General features: G+C 38.0%; 1 pseudogene; it reads right to left on the bottom strand.

Moving 5' to 3' along the window:
- Window positions 1-1,309: 1,309 nt before the first annotated feature.
- On the bottom strand, window positions 1,310-10,644 carry LOC103695883 (annotated as a pseudogene).
- Window positions 10,645-23,126: the final 12,482 nt, after the last annotated feature.

The following is a 23,126-nucleotide window of genomic DNA, read 5'->3' as shown; positions in this document are numbered from 1 at the left end:
ACTATTCAAAAGATCTAGTTATTTGAGTATCCAAGATAAAATTTTATATTTAAGTAGATTTATACTGAATTTTTTTTGGTACATATAGGTTTATATTTAATTTAATATTCAATATAAGACTATTATTAAAACCTTAAAATTTTGATTAATAGTACGGTTATATTAAATGTACATGAGAGAGGTCCAGGCGGATAGGAGCCATGCATAAAAAAGAAAGAGGGAAAAAAAATTGCTTTAAGACGATCCATAAGAATGAAGTCTCCGTGCGGGAGATTGGCGTGGAAAAGCTACGCGTGGGTGCCCAGCTTGTCTTGAAAACGTAAAAATCTTCCTCTGTCGCCTTTCTCAATCCTCTCCGGCAACTTCTCGATCCACCAGATATCATGGATTGGTCTTCCGTCTCTTATGGAAGAGGAGGAAGAATAGCCAGCCAAATGGTAGTCGGCCGTGAAGAGATATCATATGCAGTCTAAACAGGGTCCTTTGTCCTTTAGCGTGAGACACAGGAATTACACACTTCTACGGAGATTCACGGAGATTTAAAGTTCAGAAATTAACTACATATAAAACGAAAACCAGCCGCTGAAGCCTTGTCGACCATGCTAGGTTGCATCTAGGTGCAAATTGTGTTCATGTTGAAGGTAATTCAGCCAAGATGATCGACTAAATTTAGGGCGAGCCTAGCCTGGTCGACTAGCATCCGTTGCCTCAAAATATTTGTAAGCTTGCAGAAGGGCTGGCCTTCTTCGGGCCACTCATGTTTTTCGGAAGACGAACAATACTTCTGACTAGGTAGCCTTCTATGCTGTGCACCATTTAGGTCCTTTCTTCTGAGAGAGTATTAAGCCCGCTCTTTCCCCCCTCTGTCATCTTCTTCTTCTCCCTGATCTCTCTAGATGTACTCATACACGTCTAATGCGAGTCGCCATTGTACCAAAAAAAAAAAAAAAAAGCCTTCTCAATCCAAAATAAGTTCTTTTTCTCGAAAATTTTAACAATTCGAACTAAATATGCTCCCACATGGATCCTTGTATATTCTCTTCATTTAAGCTTGGTGCCATGAAGCTTTGGGAGATAGATGTGGGAACTTTGCACCAAGATTAGTTCTCTTTGTAATCCACCTCCACCTTTTCTTTTGATATAGTGTATTTTCCTCCTCGGGCAAGTGGACATGAGTCTAATGCCGAACCATGTTAAATTCTTGTATCGCTTGTATTTCAGCTCTATTTTATTTTGTATCTCGAATTATACCATTACAATTGATTGCACACATAATAGAAGCTTCCTAATCCAGTTTAAGTACAGGGGGAATACTGAAGCCTTTCCATTTGTTCTTCTTGCGAGTATGAGCTGTTTCCTGTCAAATTACAGAGCAATTGCTGACAACACAAGGCATACTCCTTATTTTCTCCTTAAAACAATACAATTCTTGGTAAAACTAACCCTACAAACACATTCTTCGTGGCATATGAGCTTTGTCTACACAATAAGCATCATGTCTGTAATAGACAATGTCTTTAGGTTGCTTCTGATAGAATAACCACTTCATTCTTTATAACAACAAAAAGAGAAAGTACTGCTATCCCCCTAGCTAGATGACCTACTCCCAGAACTAACGACCAAGACGAGCAAAAGAGTCAAATTGTCTTCATATCTATGTATACATATTGAGGTGGCTGCTTCCAATATGTTGAGAACATTCATATTATGTGACGGAGAGCCGCTCCACTTCAATCTACTGTGTAATCTGAATGTTGCTTGCTTATTGAGCAATGAAGAGAACACTCTTCTATACTATGGACAGACGCTGAGGTATCGTCCGATCGCTCATCCATCGAAATGCTCTGCAATTGGATCTCATGGAAGATTTTCTCAAAGGACTTGGACCTCAGTTCCTCACTCTTGGTGTTTATGTGCTTCATAGATGGGATGGACTCCGGTGTTTTCCCATCTAGCATGCTCGCAACAGTAGACATTGCTGGCCTGAGAGTCGGAGATGGGTTGGCACATAAAAGAGCCAAGTTCAACATCTGTAGTGCCTCTTCTTTTGAGTAGTTCGAACCAAGACTTGGATCAACAAGTTCGAGCAGACTTCCCTGCTCTTGTAAAACACAGGCCTGCAGTGCACTAACAGGAAAAGGAGATACATATATAAATATAAGTGCTACATGCTTATCTGAAAAAATAGAAAGCAAAATACCAAAATAATTCCTTTATCTTCCATTCTCAAATCCACTCATAGTCTCAGATGGGCTTGCAAACTTGAGATCTTCCATGGGGGGAGTAGTTAGGATCACAAAATTTCTTCCTGATTTTATGTTTAAAGGTGTTGGATTTGAGTGCTTGTAATCCTGGAAGAGGTTTGCCTCTTCCCTTCTACTACCAGAAACCCAAAAGAAATCTTGTCCCATTTTTTTTTTTTTTTGCCTTCGATGGTCCCAGGCGGATGCTTTGGAAGGACTTCATTATTAGGTGGTTTTTATCATGTTCCTTGAATCTCATAAATGGACATCTAATTCTTCCTCAAAAAATAAAAAAGCCATCTAATTAGGAGGCTCGGATGGTTGATGTTATTATTATTATTAATTTTTTGAAACTGGCCAAAAAGCGATTAGCATCCAGTTTTAGATATCACTTAGTATTTTGGCAGTATTGCATTGACCTTTTGGTCAGTTACTACATTACAATTTTGTTACCAATCCCTGACCAAACATAGAATCAGTAATTCTTACTTACCCGATCCAGAAGATAAACAAAGTCCTCCCCGGCTCTAGTTGTGTTGCAAATTCCACTAACAATCTCCAATGCGACAATTCCAAAGCTATAAACATCTGCTTTGTCTGTCAAATAACCTCTCATGGCGTATTCTGGAGCCAATATATCCTCTGCATGATTAAAGATCATGGTCACACAATTTATGAAATACTAAATGCATACAAAGACTGCCAACAGCTGGTAGCTCAGCAAGTTGACGCAGAGGTCTCAAGTTCAAAAACCGAAGTGCTAGCAAACTAAGACGAGCCGATATCATGAACTAAGATTTTCATACTTTCTTTCACCTAATAAATATCATTCGCTACAAGGAGACAAAGAAGATGCAAAGAGGGACAAAAACAAAAAATGAAACTTATTCGGAGCTATTGGCGTAGACATGCATGCATGTTAAGAAAATCTGAACTTTTTCTTACCAGTAAACAAGAAGGTCAACTCTGAAGATGGTTAACATACATGGCTTAACACAGAATTCACACATGCATGCAAATGCACGCAATCAAAATTGTATATTTTATTTATGAATTATTTCATAAACAGGTTTCTTTTACAGGTTAATACTCCGTACTCTTTGGCATCTTTATGAAGTTTATTACCTACCTATTTGAACCGACTTTTGGGAAAACCACCAAGTATGTGGATTGGAAAAGGGAAATGAGAGGATACAAGGGACTAGCCAAAAGGGAATCCAATCCCAGGGAGAACAAAAGGCACTAAAACAAGTGAAGTAACAGAGAGCCGCAGAACCGGGGAAGTGAGGTCCTCTACCCAGCAAACTTGTCCTAGACCTCATGAATGAAAAAAAAAAGCGGGAAGGGGCCGGTGGGGGGGGGGGGGGGGGTGTAAGCAGGGGTATGGTGTTGGTGGTGGAATGAGAACCACCAAGATTTATAGATATTTTGGCGAACACTTTCAAATTGATATTCTTGAATCTTGACAGGCCAACTTCAGTTTGACTACATGAGCAATAATTTATTAAAATGCATATAAAGAAACGTTAACTTCCTTTGAAGCAAATTGCTAACTTACACAGTTCCTGCTATTCGGGTGCTGATGTGTGTATTCTCTTCTTCATCTAGTTTTGCCAAACCAAAGTCAGAAATTTTTGCATTGAGATCTTTGTCTAGTAGAATGTTTGTGGGTTTTATGTCTCGATGAACAATCTTCAACCTCGACTCCTCATGTAGATATGCCAAACCTCTTGCTACTCCTAAGAAAATCTTACACCTTGTTCGCCAATCCAATGTCAGTCGGTATTCTTCCGGACCTGTTGAAGTACATGCCCTTATTATCTTTTCCCGATGAAAACAATTAGTCAAAACAAACAACATAACATGACAAATGCCATTGAGTGCAGAATGCTAAGAAAGTTTGACAAAAGCAGCACTAACCAAATAGAGCATGGGCTAGACTATTATTTCCATATATTCATATATCAACAGTAATTGATTTCCTTCAATGCTACACCCATGAAGCTTCACAAGATTTGGGTGCTGCAAGGCTGATATCATGCCTATCTCATTAACAAACTCACGGTTCCCTTGTTTAGACTTCGAAGAAAGTTGTTTGACTGCTATCAGAGAACCATCTGGCATCACACCCTGCAACATGATAGTTTCCTTTTAGGTTCAAATCTCTGCAAAGAGCAACATCTAGAATTTTTATCTTCCAAAAATTACTGAAAGTCATAAAAGAAAAAAAAGGAATTTATCCAGGAGGGAAATGAAGCTATCAATGAAGGGGATGCTTATATATACCTTGTAAACTGGTCCAAAGCCACCTTCACCAATCCTATTTGCACGATCGAAGTTATTAGTCGCAGCTTTGATTTGCTTTAAACTGAAGTAACTGGTCTGCAACTCTAGGCCCCGAAATTCTGCATGCACGGGTAATGATTTAGAAACTACTAAGTTTGATACATTAGTTAATAATGCTTGGGTTTCGGAACGCTTTCATATTGGAAAACAGTGATCGAGATGAAATTAACTTTTCCCATGATTTATTTTGTTTTTAGTTTTCTGAATATGCACAGCATCTTCATAAGAAAAAAAATGCAAGGAGAGATAAAATCTAACAATTATTTTAAAAATAAAGCTCTAGATGAACACAATCATCAAGTCAAGTCTACATATTTCTGGTATGACAATCATATTATAAGGCTTCCACCAGTAATAACCGTCATGAACATCATACAAACAACTCAGATTATGACTGAGATTATATGATACTTCATTGTATGTCAGTGTCGAAAAAAGAAAAAGATCTAACATGGTACTTCAGAAGTAGTTTGATAAAAATATTGGGGAGAACTGACCCCAACATGCGTGCATAGGAATAAACCTAAAATAGCTAATTTTATAAGGATTAATTTCAAATGGCAACAACGACCTGGTGCTAATTTTCACTTTCTAAATGGCTGAAAGTCAAAAAAAATTTGGTTCAGTCTCTGGATTGCAAATCACAACACAGTATTCTTAGCAAGCCATAAGAGGTGGTGCTGACAGAGTCTTCTAGTTGCAATCTTGAAGCCACAAGGTCCTCGTTGAAAATAAGTGGTTTTTGATAATTCCAAAGAAAACTTAAATAACCCATCATGTAAACTGAGGCTTTACTATCTCACCATTGTTCCCGGCATTTTTCTTCTAAACCAAAGCCATAACAAGATTATGATCAGCACAATGACAATGCAAGAAGCAGCAACTATGCCCAATATGGCTCCAACAGATAATTCTCCTGTATGAGGCTTGAAGTCTACAAGGAAGATATGATCAGACCTTCATTATACAAGTAATTCAAAAGGGAAGGAGAGAAGGCTGCTTTTAGGCCTTACTTGGTGTAACTGAAATTGCACATATAAGAGGTCCATATACACCTAGTTTAGGAATAACGGTTGTCCCTTTGCCAGCCCATTGAAAATGAATTTCCAGAGTGCCATCTACAACAGTAGTAAAGGACTTTATAATTGCCCTTCCAGTCCCATTTGCTTTTTTTGCAATATTGAAGTCCTGCAAAACTTTTTTGCCCTGCATAAATTAGCAGCTTTGTCACTCAAGAACTGTTATTTCTATGGTGTGCGTATTAGTAGCCGATAGAGAAATAAACAAGAAACTAAAGCAAAAAAGTCGAAGAAAAATAAATAGAATAAATTAGGCTCATGTGTTAATATTGGCATTACAGAATATAAATATATTTTTCTCATACGTGAGACATACATTTTGCTCAAAAGGAGTATGTACACTATATGACAAATACTGTAACATATACAATATTTGCTAGGTTATGTGAAGTAAAAGAAACATGAGACCTGAAGATTGTAAAGATAAAAACAGCGACCTGTATCGATACGTCAAATAAACGCCTTCCAACACTGAAGTATGTTTGGTCATCGGTGAACATAATTTCAGCAAAGTGAAGATTGACAGTATAATTTCCCTTCTGTAAGCAAGACCATAGTATTTGAGGGACAGAGGATTCATACGAGCGGTTGTGTACAGTTCTGGCTTAATCATGTTCAGCACTGATGCATTTGTCGCAATGTAGCTTTCATCCTCATTTTCCCACAAAGTCTCCTGTACTGCTATAAGCCCAGTTTCCATTATCAGATGGAACATACGCTGATATACCTTGTGTTGATTTATCAGCTTCATATTCATTGCCATCAATGATCGCACTATCACCACCACAATTTATGAACAAGTTGTAGTCTACAATGACCGAGAAACATGATGACAGTCAAACATAAAATATGGTCTTGTTCGGATATGTTGGCATATCCTAGTGAGGTCAAACAAATGCTTCAAAGTTCTTGTAAAGAAGAGAGACTTTTCCAGGTCAAAGTACTCACTTGAAGCTTTCCTAGAACAAGGGAGATTCCTCCTTAAACATGCATTTATTCTATAGAAGGAAAAAAAAGTAGGAAAATTTACTCAGGTATAGTTTTAATGCTAAAATTGAAACAATAAGAATCAAATATCAGTTCAGAAAAGATGAGATGATAAGATATAAGAATTTTACGAGTCATCATATGTTGATGAATAACTGGAAACCAGATTCCTACAAGGAAAAAATAATATTTTTTAGAGAAGGAATAAAACAACTCCTACTGAAACTACTCGATCAAAAAGAAGTAAAGAACGTGAGAATCTTTACACGGTCCCTGTGCAATCGGATGGTGCTGGTGTTCCTGTAAAAGAGTTATAGGAAAGATCCCTGCAATTTTAAATATTATAAAATGGAGATGAATTCTATAAACTAAAAAAATTGCCAATTGCCGTAAGCAAATGAAATGCAACATAGAAAGTTCTAAAAATAACGTATATATAACATACATATGCTTTTGGCTAGTCAAGATCCAATCAGGTATTGCACCACTTAGCTTGTTATTAGTAAGGTATCTACATGAGAAAAGAGGTGGATATGGGAGAAAATCAGAAACATAAAATATAAGGGTTAGGAAGCTGAATAAAACTTAATAATTATAGTAATTCTTATTAGTATCAATACAACCAAGTTTATCTGAGCTGCTTACATATATTTTATTTCCTGTAGGTCCTCAAAGTTGCTTGGAATTGGACCTGTCAGGTAGTTAAAGCTAAGATCTCTGTAAGAAGGAAATGTTCGTTTCCATGTTAATAACAAGCATTGTCAGTTGTCTTAGTAGTAGACGGTGAAACACAAAGACAGAGAGAGACACACAGACAGAGACATAGAGAGAGACAGAGAGAGAACTGAATTTCTAATGCAAACGACCGATGAATCTAGAAATATTTAAGGGAAGCCTCTGGACAAACTCACAACACATGAAGGTTCGTCAGCTTCCCAATAAAATCAGGATTCCCCCAGATAATGACAAGTTCCTCAACACCCTGCAATAATGTGCATGTTCTGAGTTAAGGAAAAGAAATAGACTGCAGCTATATATATTAACTTCTCTCCAGAGTGGTTCCATTTTAGTCAGACGTACAATTCTTTCATACTTCTCATATTCTTGCAATGGAGGGAACTTTCCGTCCCCTCCTTTCCAATCAGACCACTCTCCTGCATTCCCAACCATTCACAAAACTTAACTAACTAGAAACAATCAAACCAATCAAAGATTCAAAACAGAGAAAAACAGCGATATAGGTCATACAACTCAGTCATAGACTCCAATGTTGCGAAGGTGGGAGGGAATGGTCCCTCCATCAACGTTCCTTGCATGTTTCTACAAACAAATAGGTCAGGTTTCAATTGATTAATCTGAAGGCCGAGATGGCAGAAACACTAAAAAGATAAACATGGGTGAGTAGTAGGAGCACTCACAATAGTTGGAGTTTCTTCCAGTTCACTATGAAGCTGGGAATTTTGCCGTAGATTGGGTTTCCATCAATTCTACTTGCATAAAGAGAGTTGGGAAAATGTTAGCATCTACCTCAATTCATTAATTCAAAATGGAAGTCTCTCTCCCTTTCTCTTTAACTTTTGCTCCTGTGCTACCTAAGTAACACTTCAAATAAACAGTCTCCTGAGGGCGGTAACCCTATAGAAAGTTATTCAAATGAACAGCATTTATAGCCATTATGGTAACCATCCAAAGGAAAGACATTAATGTGGACGTAACAAGTCCATCAGGTTCATAAGATTGCCAAGCAAGTCCGGCAATTCTCCGGTTCAAAGTTATTTGATGAAAGTGTGCTGCAAGAGACGACGGAAAGATTTTAGGAAAAAAAAAAAAAAAGAGGGATGACAGAAAGAGAGGATACAAAAAAAAAAGGAATGTCACAAAACAACAGCAGAAAGGACATTAGAACTTTTAAAGTAGCCTCTTGGTTCTCTTGATGGGTTAAATTTGTGAGAGGACAGTCAGTTGGGCGTTGCCCCTGTTAATGATTACCGACTGGTTATTTTCCTTCTCTTTGCAGGGTTGCCCACAAATACCAGAAGGGGAGTAACTTGCATCAGCTCACCATTCCTTTGAAATGGTGATGATCAAACAACAAGTAGCTTTTTATATAAAACTCTACTTCAAAAAGCTCTACTGCCAAACGGGGCCATAATCACCGATTCTTAAGAACAAGAAATGAGAAATGGGATCTTACAGAGTTTTTAAGTTGATCAGGTTACCAAGGGCCTCCGGAATCGGGCCTCGCAGCTGGTTATCTTCCAACTCGCTGTCATGCCAAAATTTGGAAAACAATTTAGAGAGAGAAGGGCAAGAGAGGAAATGAAGACAGAGGGAAGAAGTACTACAGCTTCTCAAGAGTGATGATTTCTCCAAGTTCACTTGGGATCCTCCCAGAGATTCGGTTTCCCAGAAGAGACCTGTTATTTATGAAATAGTGAATACAATTATAGAGAGAAGAAAAATATTTATAATTCTTTTTCTCATTGTCTTTATTTCTAGAAAGGATTTTTTTTTTTTATTTTGAAGAAGAAGAAAGGGATAGAAAAAGTTACACTTTGGTGAGGGGAAGCGAAGCCCAAGCAGGGGGAATGGAACCATTAAGATAGTTTCGTGTAAGATCTCTGTAACATAAGCAAATTAACTTCATGATTTTGATATCCCATCACCACCACTGGTCCTGCTGTACTTCTACCATGCATACTTACAGCTCTCTCAAGAAGGTAAGATTAGCAAACTCCTCCGGCAGAACTCCGGTCAAGTTTTGACCCTTGAGTACCCTGAGATCTCATAGTAGACAGGCAGGTGTGATTATAAATAGAAAAAAAAGTAGCAACAATCCTGTAGCAAAGATCTTAAAACTCTTTCTGCTTTCAAAACATCCTGTCCTACAAAAAACTATAATGTTTCTTTGCAGAAAAAATCAAAAAGATTTTTTGAGTTAATTTTCCAGGAAGGATTAGATGGAGAGCAGTGAAAATGAAAGAAATTCCAAGGCAAATGAGCGTACATGCTAACCACGTGACATGATTTGGGGGTGGTGTTGCAGTCGCAGGTGACGTTGGTTGACCAACGTTTTGGTGATTGCAGGGTCCAGCCACCCTGCCGTCTTGCTGCAGGGATCCACTGAGAAGTTCCACTCCTTCCTCAACTTGTAGCCAATCAACCTTAGTGCGGTAACTGCAGTTCATCATCATCATTTCATATACCATCTCCCTTTTCTATGTCTAGAAATTAAAATTGGCAAAGGCAAAGCCAAATTCTACTACTAGCCAACACCAGCTGAGAGATTGAGCCACTGGCTGACTTGGAAAACATAATTTATTGTATCACCAATCTCTACATTGCATTATAAGATTGGATGCCCCATCGAGCCCTCCGGGTACACTTTTAACTCTCCAAATTCTAGTGAAGATTAGATTTAACGAGATAGCTAGCTTTTTTTTCATTTTTATTTAATTTTTCCTGGGTTCAGAAAAGAAAAGGTTGCAGATTTTCGTTTCCATCGTCGTTTGCTTCCCTAGATTCAACTGGAAGACGTGGTAGCTGGATTCGACGGGAGCAAGTCCCTTAGCATGAATCAATAGAAGGAGAGCAGAAGAACAGGAAGGACGTTATTGTTTTTTTTTTTTTTTTCCAGTTTTTGAAAGCAAAATGGAGGAAGCCAACTGCTTCCCCCAACTTTGAAAATGGAGCAATAAAAGGAAATTATTAGTTGATATTAGGATCCGTTACTGTACCATGAATCACTGGTGAAGAACGGAGAGATGAGTAATAAAAGAGAAGAAAGCGTAGACGTTAGAAAATGGAGTTACCTTCTTCCTCAGCCAGCTTCTGGGCTCCACAACCGAGGTCATCAAAGCAGCTGAAAACTAGCAGCATGGAGAAGATGAGAAGAGAAGGAAGACGATGCAGAGGAGCGGAGAACCGCTTCTGTGCTTCTACTACTATTACTCTCATCTCCTCTGTCTTCTTCCTCTAGGCCTCCGTCTCTATGTACAACGGAATACGTGACTGATAAGATTAAGTAGCCCACCGGAAAGGCTACGAAGGGGACGGCCAAATCGCGGGGCCCACCAGCTTGGACGCCGACATGATAATCAAACTTTTGTCTCCTTTGTCTGAGAACTATTCATTTGCGAAGAATTACAACTTACAAAGTGGGACATGGAACATTCGCCACATAATGTTCGATAAGAGATTCATCATGGCTAAAATATTGTAACAGTTTTGAACGCTATTTGTTATATGGTGGTTTGAAATCAAGCTGTCTTAATTATTTGAATGCAATAAGAATGTATGTGTGTGAAAACACGAGGACATATTTCCGCAAAAAAAAAAAAAAAAAAAACATGAGGACATATAGAATGGCTATTAACACTGCTGGTTCTTCAAAAATACAAAGGATTGGAATCCTCTCCACTTAGTACGGTGACTCGAAGATCTTCGGCCTTTAAAGTTTGGGCTTCCAAACTTTCCCTTCGGTGTTCCATGACCACGTGGGGCAAACTATATCCTCCACCGCTTGCACCAATATTGGGGCTATAAATAGGGATTGGCACGATGCATAGCCATATGATACAAGCAGTAGATATGGTATAATTTTTCTGTAAAGGTTGTATCAACACCAAAGAAGATTCATCTTCCTTTTTCTTTCTTCTTGGAATTTTTTAAAACAAAAAACAACATTAAATGGGTTCTTAGTTTCCAATGTTCATATTGGCCTGCAAAATGCTCAAGTTTTTCAACATACAAATGCACACATACACACGTGCCCAGAGAAAGAGACTCTCGCTCTTCCATATTTTAACTTATTTTGAAGATATTTATTTTCATGTTGGAAGCTACAATAAATATTAAAATTTAAAATTCAAAATAACAGAAAATTCTAACTATTCATTCATGATCCTCTATTAAATGTGATGACAATGGTCTATGAATTATTGGACTCTCCAATTATTTCAATGTTTCACATAAAAGCTGGTGTACTGTACTGTTAGTTTTTCCACCCATAAAACTAAATGAATTTACATGTAGATTACATGGAAAGTTAAATGGAAGAGGAGTTTACAAAATAAATAAATCTTTATAGATGTAAAAATACATGCTCTGTATTTAAATTAATCAAAAAATTATCGAGAAAATGCAAAAATAAAAAATTGTATTCCGGAAAGTATTCAAATTATAAATTAGAAATTGGCTTCATCATGGTAATGTCATATAAAGAAATTAATGTAGGAGGGGCATGGTCTTAATTGGCGGTTGAAATCAAGAGTTATTCGCAACTATCGTTATTGGTTTAGGTTTCCTGATAATGACTTGACAATTTGCTGACTTTGCTCTTCCATATGTTACTTCTTATCAAAATATGATGTCCTCTTAGTTCTACTCCTGTTTTTTGCTCTCTTGATGGAGCTTGCTGCACAATCATCTAAAGGATCAACCATGATGCACATTGTGATTTCATGGATTTGTTTACCATCGGCTATCAAGTAACTTTTTTTTTTTTTACTTTTCTACATGAGTGAAAAAATAAATTTTACCGAAAACAAATGAATCATTTGAATGGGATGCCTGATGAAAAAAACGATTCGTGTTGAATGGCGCTCAACGGGGTTATTCTTGGTAGTTTAATTTTAAAGATACAGTTTTAGGAACCACAAGTTATAAATAAAATATCCCTATAGACCGGAAATACATCTTCCCGTTGATAGGGACCGCAAAATAAATAACCATATTTCATTTTCGTTCATCCATTTATGATACGGATTGCATGATTGGCTTGGCATTGTGGCCTTCTAGTTTTGCTTCTGGTAATTATTCTGATTAAAGTGTGAATCTGTGGACAGGAAATAGTGGCTAACCATGATACCTATTCAACCCCAAAATATGTTGCCATGGTTTCCATTTCGCTACCAGCATAGCGCAAACTCTATGGGATGGTTCCCAGAGGTCTCCACCCCATTGCAATAATAGAAGGCATATTAAAACCTAGAAAGATATTTAATTGCGTTATGGAAACATGCGCATGCGGAGTATGCTTGTTTAGCGTAGCTAATGTAATAATTACATGTACTAGTAGAATAAAAAATTATAAACCCATGTAGCTAATGTACTAGTGGACAGCTCGGGTCAAAGTCAGAATAAAAAACAAGGCTCTAATACGTAGGCCTAGACTTTATGCTTTCCATATGGAAAACAATTCAAGATTTTTGCGTTCTAGTTCTACATTATAAACCGCGGGCCCTGTTTGGGGAGCTGTTGACCGTAGAACTGTTTCCCAAAGATGCAGCCCAAGAGGTAGAGAGTGAATTAGGTATTTAAAAAATTTAATCAAATGAACTTTACAATTCAAACCTAAGATGCAGTGGTATGGTTTCTTGCTTAAGTTCTTTGAATACAATGCTTGTTCCCTAATCCCCTGTAGTCAGCGAGCACACTCGGTACTACCAGTAGCCTCCCTTGGTGCGGCACCTTAGATAACTACAGTGAGATTAGTTGAGACTAATCCCGGGTACTACCAGTAGCTTTTTCGTTGGGATTATCTCTAGGTGATCAGCAAAGACCTAAAGCACTGATCGAGCAAGATGGGATGTGATTGCATATAAGAAAGGCTAAAGCAATTGCAATAAGATAAAGCAGAGAAGCAACAATTGGCAGCAAGGAAAAGTAAGGCAATCACAAACACATATGATTTTATAGTAGTTCGGTGCCAACCTTGCATCTACGTCCACTCCCCAAGACTTCTTGGGAATTTTACTATAATCACCCCAATTACAGTCCGGTTGTTTTACAAGCTCACAACCAACTTGTTGTTTTCACGAGATCACAACGAATTCGATCGGGTTTCACAGGCTCACCAACTAGAACCAAACGGGTTGTTTTACAAGTTTATAATCAACTTGTTGTTTTCCCGGGATCACAACGAACCTAGTTGGTTTTCCCCGGCTCAACCAACCACAACCTTACATAGTCTATTAAGGTTTGGACAAGACCTTCCCCCCAAGTTTCAAAACTCTCTGAAACTTGAACAAATAAGATGGAAAGAATTTAAACATACTATTGCTCAGACAATAAAAGTGTAAATGCAAACAGTGATAGAAGCAATAGAGAAGTCGTTGGTGTAGAATGATATCTTGATGCTTCACCAACTTCTAGGGATGAGGATTGATGTAGAATGATTGAGCTTGATGCTTCCAATGGTTTTGCTTACTTCAATACTCTGGATTTTGGGCTGTCAAATTGATGTCTTGAAGTTTGGTCGTTGAGCCCCTCTTTAATCCACTTAGTTCCCTTGTATTTATAGTCTCTAAGTAGGAGGGAATACATTAACTAGCTGAGCCGTTAGATTACAAAAATATCGCCATTACTAACATTTTTCCTCGTACTGTTCTTCTAAAAATATTAGCCGGTTAGAGCTGCCAGTCGATTTGGAGTTCGAGCTACCCGTGTAAACTTGGAGTCCGGCCTCGGCTGGATACCTGGAGTCGAATCGAACTTCTGAGGTGTTGAACATCGAGGTCGGGTCCTTCAAAATTGATCTTCTGATCGTTCATCAGTGGAGTCCGGCTCGGGATTTCTGGAGTCGACTCGGCTAACTATTCCATCTGAGCTTTGCTTTTTGTTCTTCTCCTTTGAGTGAGTTGGGTCGAAGATTCCTGAAGTCCGACTCGGCCACTTGTTCATATGTATGCCAAAATCGGATTTCTGTCTCTCCCAAGAGTGGGTCTTAGAGAGTCGACTCGAGCTTTCCATGAGTCAACTCGGCCACTGTTCTGACTTTTGTCCTTTATCTTATTTCGAAAGGGGTCGTTTCTTGATCTTTGGAATCGACTCTTCAAACCCAAAGGGTCAACTCATCTGCATCGGGGGTTGACTCTTTAAACACAAGGGTCGACTCATTAAGGAATACAGAAGTTGATTTTCTGTCCAATGCTGAGACTGAGCTGGGGTCGACTCTTGAAACACAAGGGTCGACTCATTAAGATCGGGGGTCGACTCTTTAAACACAAGGGTCGACTCATGAAGAAATGTCTCAGGCGGTAAAAGCTCTCTGTAAAATTTGAACTACATTGGGGTCGACTCAGGTCTGCGGGGGTCGACTCATTCACTGTGCTAGTAGACAGTTGCCGTACTGGAGTCGACTCGAACCCTTCTTGAGTCGACTCAAGGACTGTTCCTTGGCCATTAACTGATCCAGAGTATTTTCATTTTAATCCTTAATAATCTATCTTGAATTATTTCGACATTTTTTGAAACACTAAACATAACATCATTAGTACAATAAAACGTCATCAATGGCTTTGTAAAAATCTCACAAGGATCAGCAAATTATACTTCAAGATTTTGTGATCATCAAAATCAATCTTTAGGTCCAATAAGAATTTTTAGAAATAAAGCCATTGGAAGTAGAGCTTTCTGAAGTAGAGTTTTTATAAAAAATTATTTGTTGTTTAGTAATTACATTTCTAAAGTGTTGTGGCACTTTAACATGTATTTCGTAAACAAACTGAAAAAGTACTTTTGTATAACAAAATTACCATAAAGGACATTGCATTATATCATACAACAGAGCATAATAAAATATAACATATATTAATATATAAATATATGATATAGTATAATATTACTATAATGTAATATAATATTATTACAATATAGTAATATAACATTGTATACTATAGCATAATAATTTAATATAATATTAAATTATTTAATATAACATATCAATGTATTATGATATAATATAATATAATATTATATTTATAGTATAATACAATAATAAAGGTACAAAATATTATAATTATTAGCGTACATTAATTTTTATAATATAATATAATATTAAATTATTTAATATAATATATTAATGTATTATGATATAATGTAACATAATATTATATTTATAGTATAATACAATAATTGGAAACAAGAATACATTTTCTTGCATAGAAGGGAGTCTGATCCATGGCTTAGAGTTTTTTGTTAGGGCTCCAGCAGATTTTTAGGTTTATAAAGGAACAAAGTATATAATTGTTATATTTTATTATGAATATTTTGGTAAAAAAATAGCTTTATGACAAAGCTCAAAACAACTTTTTTGGAAAGCTCCAAAATGGGCTTCTTCCAGAAGTTGTTTTTAGCTTTTTGGAAAAGCTAAAATAGCTTCTCAAAATTTTTACCAAACATCCTTTTGTTGGAAATCCTAGTGGTCGCATGCATATATTTTTAAAAATTTTACAGCGAAAGCAAGAATTAAACTATTTAATTTTATGCATGTTAGAGATCATATCTCCACAACAAAATAGATCCAGGACTTTAAACATTATCCTAAATAAGTATGCCATGATTCAATGTCTAACATGTAATCATGCAGAATTTCAGTAACCTAGTTGATTTCTAATCCTAATTTTAAATAAGATCAGATCTCATACCTTTTTGCTTAGAGGACTTTGATGATGCCTTGATCACGTTCTGTAGCCCACACGCATCCGGCCTCTACGGATAGTTCACGCGAAGCTCTAGATGATCTTCCTCTACAGGAGTGCTAGCTCGCACAGAGGTGCTGCAATGGCTGAATCTTTCTCCTTCGAAGCACTCAACCTTTGATTTTTCTTCAAAGAGATGAAGGATGGAGATGAAGGAGAGGAAGGAGAAGAGAGGAGGCAGCTGCTTCTTAGAATTTTTCAAAACTTTTGAAGCCCTAGGCGCGGAGTTCATTATATAGGCCAAGGAGTCCAACTCCTTGCCTAGTTTTGATCCCCCACGCCACCCCCTCTTTGTGCCAACGAATTTGACTGATTAAAATCCCTAAAAATTTTGAAAAATACGGCAGCAAAGAGGAGATTAATCCCTCCAAATTGTGCGCCATGAATCCCTACATTTTAGGGATTCATGCGCCACCAATTTGAGTGCCGCACCACCCTTCTTCATGCGCCATGAATTTCCTACAAATTAGGAATTTGATTCTAATCTTTTTAAGAAGATTTGAGGAGTCATATTCATCTGAAAAATAGCCCCACGCCTCCTCTTTTCTCATGCCAAAAATTGGCCAAAAATAAAGAGGAGAGGCGCCTCAATTTTAGGAATAAGGATAAGGTGTCTTTCTTCTCCAAGAAAGAAAGCTAGGGTCCTAAAATTTAGGGATTCTTCTCCTTATCAATTTCTGAATTTTTGAACTTAGAATCCTTATCAAATAATATTCAATTTGGGCTACATCATCAGGATTTGACCTAATTGAATTAGGTTCGACCCGAGTAGATTGTTTAGCTTTCTTCTTGGTCTGACTCTACTTAGATGTCTTAGCATGTTGCACTTTATTATTCTTATTTTTCTTCTTCTTTCCTTTCTTAAAGGGACGACGCCCTTCCGATGATCCTCCCACTACATGCACCGACTCCTTTTGGAGTTGATAGTCCTTCTCAAAGGTCTGCAGTAATCCCAGCAATCCGTAGTAATTAATTGCAAGCTTTGTCATTCTATAATGAGTAAGGAATGAACGGTAAGATCCTAGGAGTGAATTCAGAATCGCATCTTTTCCCAGTTGATCGTGCAGGAGAAATTCGAGAGTATTTAGGCGCTCAATTAACTCGATCATGTACAGTACGTGATCCGTAACTGAACACCATTCTTCATTCGGGCGCTGAAAATGGCACAACTAGTCTTATGCCTTTCAATGTCGTCAGGAACACCAAAAGACTCATTCAACATTTGAAGCATGTCTTCTGGTTGAGCGTTCTCGAATCTGCAACTGAACTCGTCACTCATAGTAGCCAGCATAATGCAACGAACCGTGGTTCAATCATTGAGCCACTTCAAGTAAGTGTCTCGGACCGCTCTCCATGCATTCGGAGCAGGCTGCTCAGGTGCCGGATCTGTCAAAATGTACAGAATCCGTTTGTGCTCTAAAACAATCTTCAGCTTTCTATGCTGTTATTAAAGTTGGGTTCTGTCAGCTTGTCCGCTATCTAACAGGGATTGGAGCGACAAATTTGTGGCTATTTCTGCATAAAGAAAAATCATGAACCTTATTGGTATATGAATTAATTAGACCCAAAGACTTGGATTTTAGTCTAAAGGTTCTTCTACTATTTTATACAAATTGTTGACCTCCACATTCAATTTAAAGAATTACCCTAATCCTTTAGTGGGCACTAGAATCCACATGTTCGCATATGGGCCCGAGTGTAGCTCGGCTAACTCATGTGCAACAATTGGTAGGTTCTTAACCAATTGTTTCATCTAAACAATTTCTAGTGTTAATTTTGCCCCAGGCACCTCTTCAGCAGGCGTGTGGCGCCTCCACTAAAAGTTCTGATTAGGTCCAACCATTAACATGACAGAATTCAATGTAACTTACTAACAAATAGCCAGGCCCGAGTGTGGCTCGGCTAACCTGATTACCTATCAGAGAGCACAATTGAATCATCATATTATGGATGATAATTTCAATGGCCGATAAGCACCAGGCGTGTGGCGCCTCCAATGATTATCGAACCATTGGACCCATTATCATTCAACTTAATAAGAGGCTTTGAGCTAGTTATCTTTATAACTATTTTATTTTAGGAACCTAACAATTTTAGAGGATTTGATTTAATAGAGAGAAGAGAAGAGAAGAACTGGTTAATCTTAATCCTCCCACTGACTTCACCAAGTCAGATTAAAAAGGAACTAGATTAACCCGGTTCTTAGGCACCTAGATCAGTCACACTGATTTTCTTACAGGCATGGGTTAACTCGAATCATTAAGTGATCTAATAAAAAATGATTAACCAAATCGGCTAGGTAAGTGAGATTGGTGGAAGGGATATGTCATTAACTCGACAAAGACGAATCAGTGCGAGTAGCTCCTAATTAAAAACCACCGATCAAAACTGCCAAACTTACCTTAGACACCGACTGGTTAATCAATTTTGATTTTGACCATCCTAATGACTCGGGCTCAACCACTGAGCCTCAATTAAGTTTTATTTGGTCTAATCAAAGACATGGACTTGATCAAGTACAACTATTGTATTTGATTGAGTATCCTTGACCTAATCTAATTACTACTTAGATTTGATCAATTACTCCAATTAGTCCATCTTTGATTTTAACCCTAGGTCTAACCCAGTTCACTAAAACTTGATTTGAGCTAACCCAAATACCCCCAAGATTTATGCAATGTCAATTAAATTTCAATTCACAATTCTAGATCACTTAATTCTCAATTAAGTGTAGGATTATGAAAAATTTCGGATCATTGCATAAGTCTTGAATCACATGTTAATTACAAACTTTTAGTTCTTAAAACTTATTTTCAGATCTGAGTTTGTCAATTAAACATGCTGATTTTAAATTTAATTCATGTTTAAATCTTATTTGGTTTATATTCATATATCATATATACAAACTAACATGAATTTAATCTAAACAACATACATCATATGCATCTAATTTTTCAGATCTGATTTATTATGTAAAAACAGCAATTAAATCAATCATAAATCTCTTTTAGATCTAATCTAAACACATCTATAATTTCATATTTAATTACAAAGATTAAAACTACTTTTAATCTTCTTTTCGTGGTTCATCTTCAAGAATTGGATCACAGTGGCACCCCTACACTGTTAGCATCCCTTATATGCCATGAAAATTTCGAAATAATTTTCAGATTGCAGCGGAAAAACATATGCAGGATCCATTCATCGTATGAACGTGTTTTAAAACATTTCGTTCGTAGATAGATTAGAATTAAATTATTTTAAACCATTTTAAAATCATTAAGAAGATCAGATCTTCACCTTGTGCGGGTAGATGGTCTCCACAAATCTGATTTACGTGGTATTTAATCAAGGCTCAGTGGAAGCCGCACACACGTCCGGCCTCTACAGGTATCCACACGAAGTAATGAGTCGATCGAAGCCTTTGGATCTCCCCGGGGTGCTAGCTCTCTTGCAGAGAAGGCTATTGATGGCTGAAGTCCTCTCCCTTGAATCAACTTTTGATTACCTTGAGAGAAGGTAGAAGAAAGAGGGATCTAAGAAGAAGAAAATAAGGCTCTTTGCGGCCTTTTCTTTTTCTCCCCGTAGGAACCAAGGAAAGAGATGAATGAGGGCCATGCCACAAGCTTTTTCTTCCCTTCTCTCTTGCGGATGAAAGGAGGAATAGGAGGGGAGTCTTGCTACCGTGAAGCACCAAAAGGAACTCATAAGAGGAGGGGCCGAACCCCTCCTCCTTTTAGCTTTACATGAGATAAGGATGGGCTCCTATTTTTTAGGAGCTCATCCTTATCATCTTAATTCGGCAGCAAGGAGGGGCTTACGCCCCTCCTTTTTCTTCCACGCACATCCCAAAGGGAGCAAGTCCAATTAAATCAACCATTTAATCAAATTAAAGGGTGATTTAATTTGGGTTCATTTCATGAGTCCAATCCTATTCAAAATAGAATTTTTATGAACCCATTTCAATTTCCTCCTTATCCTAATCTAATTAGGATTTAATTGAACAATGACTCTATTGAACTCTTCAATCATAATCCAATTAGGAGTCATTTAATTAATTAGATTAAAATTAAAATTAATTAGGACTTAAAAAAAATTCTAATCTAATCAAGACTTGTTCAAATTTTAGCCCTAAGACAATTAGGACTTTAGAAATCCTATTCCAAATAGGATTCTAATTTAATTTGAAATCCTAATCCAATTAGGACTTCATGAATCCTACTCCAAGTAGGACTCGTGATCAAGTCCAATTAATTAAATTAAATTACAATCCGATTGCAATTATTCCTTCTTCTAACCACTAACTCTTAGCGGGTTTTCAATTTATCAATCTAATTGATCATTTGTGATTCTTAATCACAATTCAACCATCGGATCGGTCAATACTTCTAATGTGTATGACCCCATAGATTCTATTTTGACTGGTAGTGAGATATATTGCGATCTCTATCACAATATCATTGAAAACTCCTTTCAATGAGTTGAAACAATTTCAACTCAACTGACCAGCGATTATCAACCATCAAGATGATCCCTGTGAGTCTCACCATCCACCAGTGACACCTAGCAGTATGTAGTGGCCACCCAGCAGAAGAGAATGATGAACCTCTAAGTGCAGTTATCGTATGATACAGTCCTTATATCATGGATCCCTACAGACCGGAGGTTATGGATAACTCGTCAAACCTCGTTGTCTGTCATATGTCTAGATTTATTCGACTTGAGTTCGATAGTGGAAAACTCTTTCTCCACTTTATATTATGCCCTGGCCAAGGTCTTAGAACTCAGTCTTATAAATCACATAGGATCACTCCTCATCTATCAAGGTCGATAGATTCCATATAGATGCATACCCTACTCCTACAGTGAACCTACTGCAGCCAATCCACACAACAAGAATCCATATGACTAGAGACCATGTATATGTGCAGTCAAACTACAATAACCTCTGTGGAGTGATTGATTATAACCCTATTTGATTTTGATGAGCTCAAAGCATTTGAGTATATCTTATGTTATACTAATGAATTCAATCTAGTGTTTCAGTCAAATATTTGTAAATTTATGTTCAAGTGTCTCTAGCTTTGGTTCAATACACTTTGGATAAGTAAGGAATTCAATTTGAACCAAAGTCTGAATCTCGAGTCGACTCCGGAAGATTACGAGTCGACTCCAAGCGTATCAGAAGCTCTGGCACAAGCTCGAGTCGACTCCTGCACATTACGAGTCGACTCTGACTGAGAACAGACAGCCGGACAGAAAGATTCATCTCATAACCTGTCAACGAGTCGACTCCTGAAGAATTCGAGTCGACTCCGATGCTTGCCGAGTCGACTCCAGCATAGTACGAGTCGACTCCTTGGAGTAACAGACAGAAAGACAGAGAGCCATATTCGACGTCTGAGAGCCGAGTCGACTCCCGCAAAGTCCGAGTCGACTCCAAGGCAGTTCAACTCCAAAGACAGAAGACCGATACTTCGGTATCTAAGAGCCGAGTCGACTCCTGCAAAGTCCGAGTCGACTCCGAGGTAGTTCAACTCCAAAGACAGAAGATCGGTATTTCGTGTCTGAGAGCCGAGTCGACTCCCGCAAAGTCCGAGTCGACTCCGAGACAGTTCAAGTTCAAAGATAGAAGACCTGTCTCTCCGGCTCTGAGAGCCGAGTCGACTCCAAGGAAATCCGAGTCGACTCGAGGAAGTAAAATCGAGAGGATGAGTTTTGAAGCCCTGAAGATCGAGTCGTCTCCAGAAGGGAAAGTCATCTCCGGACAATTGGTGAGTCGACTCCAGGTTCGGCCGAGTCGACTCCAGAATGGGACGGCACTCGATTTCAAATTTTGAATAGTGGGCGAGTCGTCTCCAGTAAAGCATGAGTCGGCTCCAGCAACACTCGAGTCGACTCCTGATTGAGCGAGTCGACTCCGATCCCAACGGACATTTTGTCAGGAGTTGCAGAATGTGCAGAACGGCCTTGAATCTGTGTCTAACGGCTATTTTTCTTTGGGAATAGCTTAAATAGCCTGAGTGAACAGTAATAGAGTAAGAAAGAGAGACTCCATTCAAAGCTAAAGGGATTTCCACCAACCAAAAGCTCTCTAGAGTGATTACACGAAAAAGAAGGAAGAAGTGCATTGAAGTCGACTCTCCAACTGTCTTCCTCACATTCAAGGCTCTCCTCCTGACAGCAAGTCTACATTCAAGAGGAGTCAAAGAGTTTGAAAAGCCCCTTCCTCCATCTCCAAAATCAGTTTGAGGGCTTCTTACTCTTCCTTGCTTAAATTGTTTAAATACGCTTTTGAGAAGCTTCCTTTTTGTTTGTGTCAAACTATTTGTTACTTACTTGATTCAATCAGGGGATTGAATCAAGGGTGTTAAGGTTTGTTGGTGAGCCAAGGTTAAAACCAACGGTGTAAGGATTTGATTGTGATCCCAGGAAAACAATCGGGTGGTTCTAGTCGGTGAGCCTGTGAAAACCGACCGAGTTCGTTGTGATCTCGTAAAACAACAAGTTGGGTTGTGAACTTGTAAAACAACCGACTGTAATCCGAGGGATTATAGTGAACTCCCAAGTGAGGCTTGGGGAGTGGACGTAGGAGCAAGGGTTAGCTCCGAACCACTATAAAATTGCTTGTGTTTGTGATTGTTTCATTGTCTCTTCCTTTCCCTTCATCCACTGCATATAGCAACTAATTAATCCACTTGCAAAAGTTTTAATTAGTTACTCACAAAGTCTTTTAATTGCAATAATTATTTTAAAACCCAATTCACCCCTCCTCTTGGGTTGTCTATCTGGGCAACAAGTGGTATCAGAGCCGGAACTCTTTTACCAAAAGAGTAAAAGATCAAAATGACAACCCCATTTGGATCTTCTCATATTGAGGGCCAGTCCACCCATAGACCACCATTCTTCAATGGATCCGACTACTCATATTGGAAGGCTAGGATGAGAATATTTATCCAAGCACAAGACTATAAGATGTGGACCACCAT

The sequence above is a fragment of the Phoenix dactylifera genome, chromosome 4 (assembly GCF_009389715.1).
Source record: "Phoenix dactylifera cultivar Barhee BC4 chromosome 4, palm_55x_up_171113_PBpolish2nd_filt_p, whole genome shotgun sequence".
In the NCBI taxonomy this organism is placed as follows: Eukaryota; Viridiplantae; Streptophyta; class Magnoliopsida; order Arecales; family Arecaceae; genus Phoenix; species Phoenix dactylifera.
This window is presented reverse-complemented; position numbering and strand designations above follow the sequence as displayed.